At 32.8% G+C, this 7,871-nt stretch overlaps 1 pseudogene across 1 annotated transcript; it reads right to left on the bottom strand.

The window, feature by feature from the left end:
• Positions 1-3,097: 3,097 nt before the first annotated feature.
• Positions 3,098-4,570, bottom strand: LOC143634732 (benzyl alcohol O-benzoyltransferase-like; annotated as a pseudogene). The gene is made up of 2 exons (XR_013153914.1): positions 4,145-4,570; positions 3,098-4,009 (listed from the first exon to the last, which is right to left on the bottom strand). The product of XR_013153914.1 is annotated as a benzyl alcohol O-benzoyltransferase-like (transcript).
• Positions 4,571-7,871: the final 3,301 nt, after the last annotated feature.

The following is a 7,871-nucleotide window of genomic DNA, read 5'->3' as shown; positions in this document are numbered from 1 at the left end:
TGAGGTTATTGGGCAGGTTAAGAAATATTTCCTAGGTGAAGTTCAATCTATTGGAAGCATTCATAATATGTTTGATGAAATGCTTAAGTATATTCACATGTACGTGAAACATCAATCTTACTATTCTAATAAATAACTACTACTATATGCCACGTGTCACACTCTCATCCATTCTCATACTTTTTAACCCATTTTTTTAAATATAGATACTACATGGGTCATTACCCACCCACTTTATTTGTTATTCAAACCTCTTATTTTTTATCCAATCAAACCCTAAATCCCAAATATCTCCCAACTTCATCACGTATGCCTTTCCATCGGCCCTCTCCATGGCCTCCACCACCACCCCAAGTGCCGGCAACGAAATAGACCCTCTCCACGGCCGCCACCACCACCACTACTATCGCCTCTCTCCACTATATCTACCCTCAAAACCCCTAAATCTCTTTCTCTCATCTTCATCAGGTAATATTATTATTATTATTATTAACTCTTTTGATTAAATTTTGATATTAGATTGATTAAAGGTTTAGGTTTAATATGTTTAATTTAAGATTTAGGTATTAATTAGCTGTTTACAGATAATGTGTATTTATTATTATTATTATTATTATGTAAACGTTTACAGATCAAATTAAAAGAAACTATCATTATTATAATTATTAATAATATTATTTAATTGTTTACAGATCAACGTTTAAACTTATTATTGTTATTATAATATATCTTGATTTGATTATTATCAGCACTTTAATCCATCTAAATATACCGTGTAAACCTACGTCTCACTTTAATGGTAACTTTATAATGATGGTTGTTCACAAGATTATTATAATTATTATTATTATTAGTGATTGTTGATAATTTGTTATATGTTAGTTTAGAATGGATGTAGGTGATGATCTCTATGCAAATTTGGATTGAGATGTTAGCATTGAACTGCTGAATTTACTATTGAATTGAAGAATTTGGTTGTATGATGTATTGCATTGTTGTTGAAAGTGAGTTTATGTAGAAGTTTTTCAGGAATTGAAATTGATTGAAAGCTAAATTATGAATTTTATTGATTCAGGTTGTTGAAGATGGAAAGAAGAATTGATCCTGTTGCACCACTTGATTATGTTGAGCTCTAGATTTTTCCAAGCCATAACATCTTTTCCTTTTCTTAACTTATTTGACTGAGACTCTACTTGACAAATATATCTGTTCACTTGGTTTTCAATCCTCTAAAATTCAATTTAGAATATAATTCTTCATTGAATATAAAGTTATGCACTTTGACATTTAGAAGTCAACCTCATTGTTTATCAAATTCCGATTTTGTACAATATTACAACTTTTCATCCCAACTTTTCCTGTTAGTTGTAATAATCACTAAACTATATATCAGAAGTAACTATTATGATACAGTACAAATTTGCATTGCATATAAAAGTTTTGAACCTTGACATTTAGAAGTCAAACTCATCGTTTATCAAATTCAGATTTTGTTACTAGATTACAAATTTTGACACCAAGTTTTTATGTTATTTGTAATAATCACTAACTTATATATCAAAAGATATTATGATACACTGCTACAGTACAATTCTGCATTGCATAGAAATATTTAAACTTTGACATTTAGAAGTCAAACTAGATGTTTATAAAATTCAGAATTTGTTATGAGGTTACGAATTTTGACCTAAATGCATTCCTTTTATCTGTAATAATCACAAACCTTTATATACTTATCAACTTTTTCTTAAAATTTTTAAAAACATATATCAATTATATAAAGAAAAACGAACCAGCCATTTGACTTCAAAAGTTTAATCTTTACACTTTGCACCCTCCAAGATGATCAACTTGTCAAACTCGTCCAAACATGAAAAATACAGAAAAATCACAAACAAATTAACAACTATTTATAGCACATAAACATTTAGAACTACACTTACCACATTGACTGCAGAAGCAAGATGACTTGAATATGACCAATGACATCTTTTAACATGGACGGATATTTGCTTAATATATAAAGTATATTATTAAGGCACCTTCACAATTCCCTTATTTAGATGTGTCGGTTTTTATGTTTTATCAACGTGCAATTGCTAATTGTTGTCCTCTTCAATCATGTGGAAAGTTTCTTTTTCATTGATATCATTTGATGTGTTCTAATTTTCAGTCCAATGTTTAGTTTAATTTAATTATTTAGACGTTCATTATTTGCTATTACATAATAATTGCTATGTCTATTGTTTCTGATTTTAATTAGCTTTTATTATAATTGCTACTGTTCAATTAAAAAAATAAATTACTTTCAGTAATAAGAAGAGTATAAGTTAATATATTGTAATTTTTAAATGAACTTTATGCATTTTATTTTATTATATTATGTAATCAATTATGTAGGTATAATCCAAAGGAAGGGGAGCAATGAATGATGCAGGTACAACCCAAAGGAAGGGGAGCAATGGTCAAAATGGTTTGTATGGAATTCAAATATGGCTTAGAAAAGTCAAATTAAAATTGAGTCATTTTTTTTATGATGTTTATCTTGTAATGATATTTTAAATATCTGCTTTTATAGAAAATTGTTCTTATTGTTGGTATTAGAGACAACTTGTAAGTACGCGAGTAACTTTATTTCCTATAACTTTAATGTAAAATGTGAGTCTATTAATGATATATGCTAACTTTGTTATGTATTCTACTTCACTTAATTACATGTTATATTTTAATTAGCTACCCGTGTATTACACGGGTCTCAAACTAGTTTTCAATAAAAAGCTTGGTGAAAGAATATGATTTTATATCAAAGCTGAAATATTTTGAATCCGGTTTAACCTATATGATTATTTGTAAAACGATCTTTAATATAATTAAGTAACAAACTGTAAAATCTTCACCGATTCCAACAGATAGAGAGCAAGTTGAGGAAGCTGTCAAATATGAAATTAAAATATAATACCAATGTAATCATATGTATTTATACAAATATGAAACTAAACTTGATCACAAAGGGGTAAATATATATGGTATACAATGTGTTACGAAGTCGTATGCAATAAACGAGCATGCCTAGATGCCCCAATCATCTCGCGTAGTCACCAACATCGAAATTATAGTTTTGAATGAGCAGGCAACTCGTTCTTTCCTTGTGCCAACATATTATTTACCTCTTTAACAAATCGGTCCATCATGACTTGACTAGGCAAGCACACGGGTACCAACAGTCCAAACTCTCCATTCTTGTTTGTATAAGGAACATAGAAACTAACCCCTGCTCTAGCTCTTGCAATCCCTCCATACACTGGCTTCCCCCACCCCAAATCCACGGTATCAAACCCTGCTCGGGTCAAATCCGAGATATTATAACCTTAATAGATGTAAAATGTAGCCGTCCTTTAAATGCAATTAGGTCACTAACAGATCTAATGCGGCTTTTAGTGGCATCCAATTTGGCTTTATTCACTAGCTCCAATGCATAACCTAATGGTTTGTTACATAGATCCTGAGCGGTTGAAATCGCAACAGGAAAGGCCACAACATTTCCATAATATCCTACCGGGACAGGCGGGTTTAACAAGTCACGCGCATTCACAGGCCACATTATGGGCATTTCCTCTTCGGGATCGGGTTGGAAAGCGATGGTACGACACCGCCAGAGGCAGGCAGTGAGCACCTCAAAAGTGGAACATCTTTGTAGGTGTGTTGGAACTAGCCTACGAAAAGCTGAAATGTCATTGGTGGTAAAGAATAATGGCTTGTGTACCATGTTATCTTTTGTATTATATCCTAGCTTATGATCATTAAATGTTGTCATCGGTGGACCGGGTGGTATGTCATGGTCACTTGTACAAAGCACCTCTCTTTGCCACACGGGTAGTGTTGATGGTGAAGTGGCACCACACACTATTTCGCCTAACCCCGACAGGAATTGTACGAGTCCGCCCGCATCACTCATGGCGTGGTTAAGTCGTGTGGCGAATATGAAACCACCACATAGGAGTCGTGTCACCTATCATGTTAATAAGTGTACATATAACAACACAAAAAGGTAATTTTGCTAACACTAAAACATAATATAAAAAAGAAGAAGAAACAAAAAGCGTAATAATAATAATTAATCTAGTGCTAACATAATATAATTTACCTGAATCAATAGTAGTGGCGAATGGAGTATGCCACTAGAGCCCGGGACGTCATAAAGGAGGTCATCAATACACGGGAACGGTGGATGAATTCCATCTCCGAGTTGACTCAGTGTAACATCGGCCTTGGCCTCGATAAACAACACACCCTCGCCCGAGCAGTCCACCATCAGCTTCCCCTCTGGACCTTCCTTTAAGCGACCCGCAAACAGATAATAAAACACCAATACCTTGGCCAGAGCCTCTCTTATCACACTGGCCGGATTCATGTTTATCATGTTTGGGTCACTACGGTAAACCATGACAACCGGAATTTGCAACCGGAATCTTTCTTGATCGTCAATGTCGGAGAGAGGCTTCAGTTCTCTGGGTGTGGGTTTTGCCGGAACGATGAGCTCCGGTGCACGTCTACTAACGCTGAAGGTCATTTTGTCTTCGGATGGTACCTCTGCATGGTGGCAAATATGTTTATAGTAACCATTCAACGATTAAAGGCGAGTTTCAAGTATCAATCACACTAACTACCACATTTTAATATAAATTTATCTATATTAGTATACTACTTTTATTTATACTTAAGACAAAAGGTTTGTTGCTTGCCAAATCACTTGCAAATCTTTTGCGTGTTCTAAGTTATAATGAAAAAACTAAATAATAGCCAGTTTTTTTTCTCGTTTGCTTATCAAAATGTTGGGCTAAGTTATTCTATAATGTTACAAAAATAAGAAAAATGAGGTGTCATAATTAATTGTCATGTTTTAAGTGTGAACCAGAAAGGATGACCATAAGGAAAAAAACGCATGCATCTATTTCCACATACATGACACATGTCAATTCCTTCATTATTTTAAAACGTTTATAACTTTTTATATTATATAATATTTTAAAAGAAAAAAAACAAGTGGCAAAACGAGAATGGTAACTATTATTTTACCATTATAAATTTGTTAAAAATGTGAGGTTTAATGTAGAAGTAACAAGTGGCAAAATTTGTAGGCTTTTATTAGAGAGTATGGATATGGATTGGTTTTTAATACTCCCAACTTTCACCCTTGGTAGATATTACTCCCAACTTTTGATTTGTTACCCGCTACTCCAACTTTCACCCTATTTGTTTCTGGCACTCCGGAACTTAACGCCCTAACTCCGTTAGTTTTTTTTTGCTGACGTAGCAGTGTTCTTGTTGACGTGACATTGTTGTTGCTATCGTGGCACTTTCTATTGAAATAATAATAATAATAATCATCTATCTCACCCTACTCACTTGTCTCCATTTTCTTCATCACCTTCAAAACACACATCCACCTTTGTCACGCCGGCAAGCTACCCCCCACAGACCACCAACACGAGCATGCTCTCCGGTAGCCTCTAGAAGACTATCAATCTTCCATCGTGTCTACCTCACCACCAAACTCGCAGGTGCCTTCTCCATCAAGCAAACCCTAGCTTTTGCGAAACCATGGCAGCGGAGAAAATGACAAAACCTAACCGTCTGATTCCGATTCCGGGAGCATGAGTTATTGTGTACATGACGAGCCCCGTGATCTATGTCCGAGGCTTGTCAGACCGTACGATCGATTCTAAACTGTTTTCGTGTCTCAATCGACGAACGAGATCTCTCGATGGACTCACAGTTCATCAAGGAGTTGAATAACTTCATGGCGGCAGAGATTCGTCGGAAAATATGAATCTGACGTTACCTTTAATATTTTCATCGGCGGCCGGTACGTCGGAGGAGCGGAAGAGGTGATGAAGCAACTGAGACCATCAAAGGCTTGCCTGCGCTAAACTCCGGCGAGTGTTACGATGGAGACGAGGGCTGTGTGTTTTGAAGGTGGTGGTTGGGTGTGTGAGAAAGAAGATGGAGACAAAGTCGGTTTAGGGGTGAGATAATTTTATTAGAAAGTGCTAGGTCAGCAAAAACAATGCCACATCAGCAAAATACTAACGGAGTTAAGATTCGTTAAGTTCGGGAGTGCCAGAAAAAAATAGGATGAAATTAAGTTGGGAATAGTAGGTTACAAATCAAAAGTTGAGAATGATATCAACCAACGAGTAAAAGTTAAGAATATTAAAAATCAATATCCTTTTTTTATTAGTATACTACGAAGGGTTTTAACCTAACCCATACTTTCCTTCCTTCTAATATCGTGGAAATTATTGTAATAAAGTAAACTAATAATTAGATAACAACTAAGGCAACGCTTAACACGATGAAAATGGGTGTTGCTAAATGTACTTCCTCCAATCCATTTTTACTAAACATACCTCCTCCCTCAAGTTTTACATTAATACAATTTAGACCTTTTTGTTGTTTCTTTTGTCATTTTGTTATCTTTTATTATCATTATTATTTTTATAAAAACATTTTTTTTCTTTTTTTATTTAACAATTATTTTCCCAATTTATCTTTTTATGTATATTTAAAAGCCTTTAATAAAAACATATTTTTTCTTACTTGGAAAAATGTTTTTTTTTTAATTTAAAAAACGTTGTTTTTCTTGTTTTAAAAAAATGTTTTTTATTTCCTATACTAGTTTTAATCTTTTTGGAGAGCGTTTTGTTTTAATTTAAGAGATAGTTTACATTCTTTTATAAAAAAACCATATTGTTTTTTATAATTAAAAAGGTTGAATAACATACAACTTGATAAACAAATTTGGTTCTTTTCTCATGTATCCAAACCTAACAAAAAAAAACCAAATTGTTTTGAATACACTTATAAAAAATAAAAAAATAAAAAAACTAGCTAAAGGAAACATAAATTTTTTTTTTAATACATGTAAAAAAATAAACAAACTTTTAATAAGATCTTAAAGAAACAAAATAATAAAATCAATAACAAAAATATATAAAAAACTGTAGAACAAAAATAAAAACTTAATAGTTTTTTATTTGATATTTTGATAGAATTATAAAATAAAAATAATTTGGACTAACATGTCAATTACAAAAGTTAAGGGAAAATGAAAGTTTAGGGGAGGGAGGGTATGGATAGCAAGGGAGGGAAGTACGTTTAGCGTGACCCGATGAAAATTTATTAATTTGTGATTTAACATAAATGAGGTTATACATGATTTGGTATGTACTAAGGTACAACCATTTGTTTAGTTTTGATTAACCGTCGGTTGTCGATAGAATACAAAATACAACAATACCATTATTTGATGTAAGACAAGGATGTTAGGATGGGCCAATTGATATGTACTTCTAAATAAATGTAACAAAACTTTTCTATCTATAATACATTATTTATTATTAATAATAATACATGGTTAGGTTTTGATGACAATTCAGTTATTTTATTTAAACTATTTATATAGATGTAATAATAACATAATTATATAACTATGTTATTATCGATTTAATAATATTTCTTTGTTACCTAATATGTCTATCGCGTAATTTAAATTCTTTACTCTTGAAAAAGAGAGCATTTATTAAATCACCAGATATATTTGGTTCTAATGCTACATGATTAAATTAAATGATTTAAATCTCACACAGCTTATAGTTATAAGTATTAGCATTTTTTTAATTTCAAATAATATTGAACTAGTTGGTTTACCTGCGCTATGCGGCGGGGACGTGAAACTGACAATTCCGTCATACGTGGCGAGAGCATGTTTTGTTGACGCATACGTGAAGTTTTTTTTGCCATCGGTCACGCTCGACATCTCAAATCAACTTCTTAAACGAACTAAAGTGTGGCATCACTTACTCTCAAGT

This window comes from Bidens hawaiensis, unplaced genomic scaffold (genome assembly GCF_021521415.1).
Source record: "Bidens hawaiensis isolate Kalapana, Puna unplaced genomic scaffold, B.hawaiensis_p1.1 tig00007231_1, whole genome shotgun sequence".
Classification (NCBI taxonomy): Eukaryota; Viridiplantae; Streptophyta; class Magnoliopsida; order Asterales; family Asteraceae; genus Bidens; species Bidens hawaiensis.
This window is presented reverse-complemented; position numbering and strand designations above follow the sequence as displayed.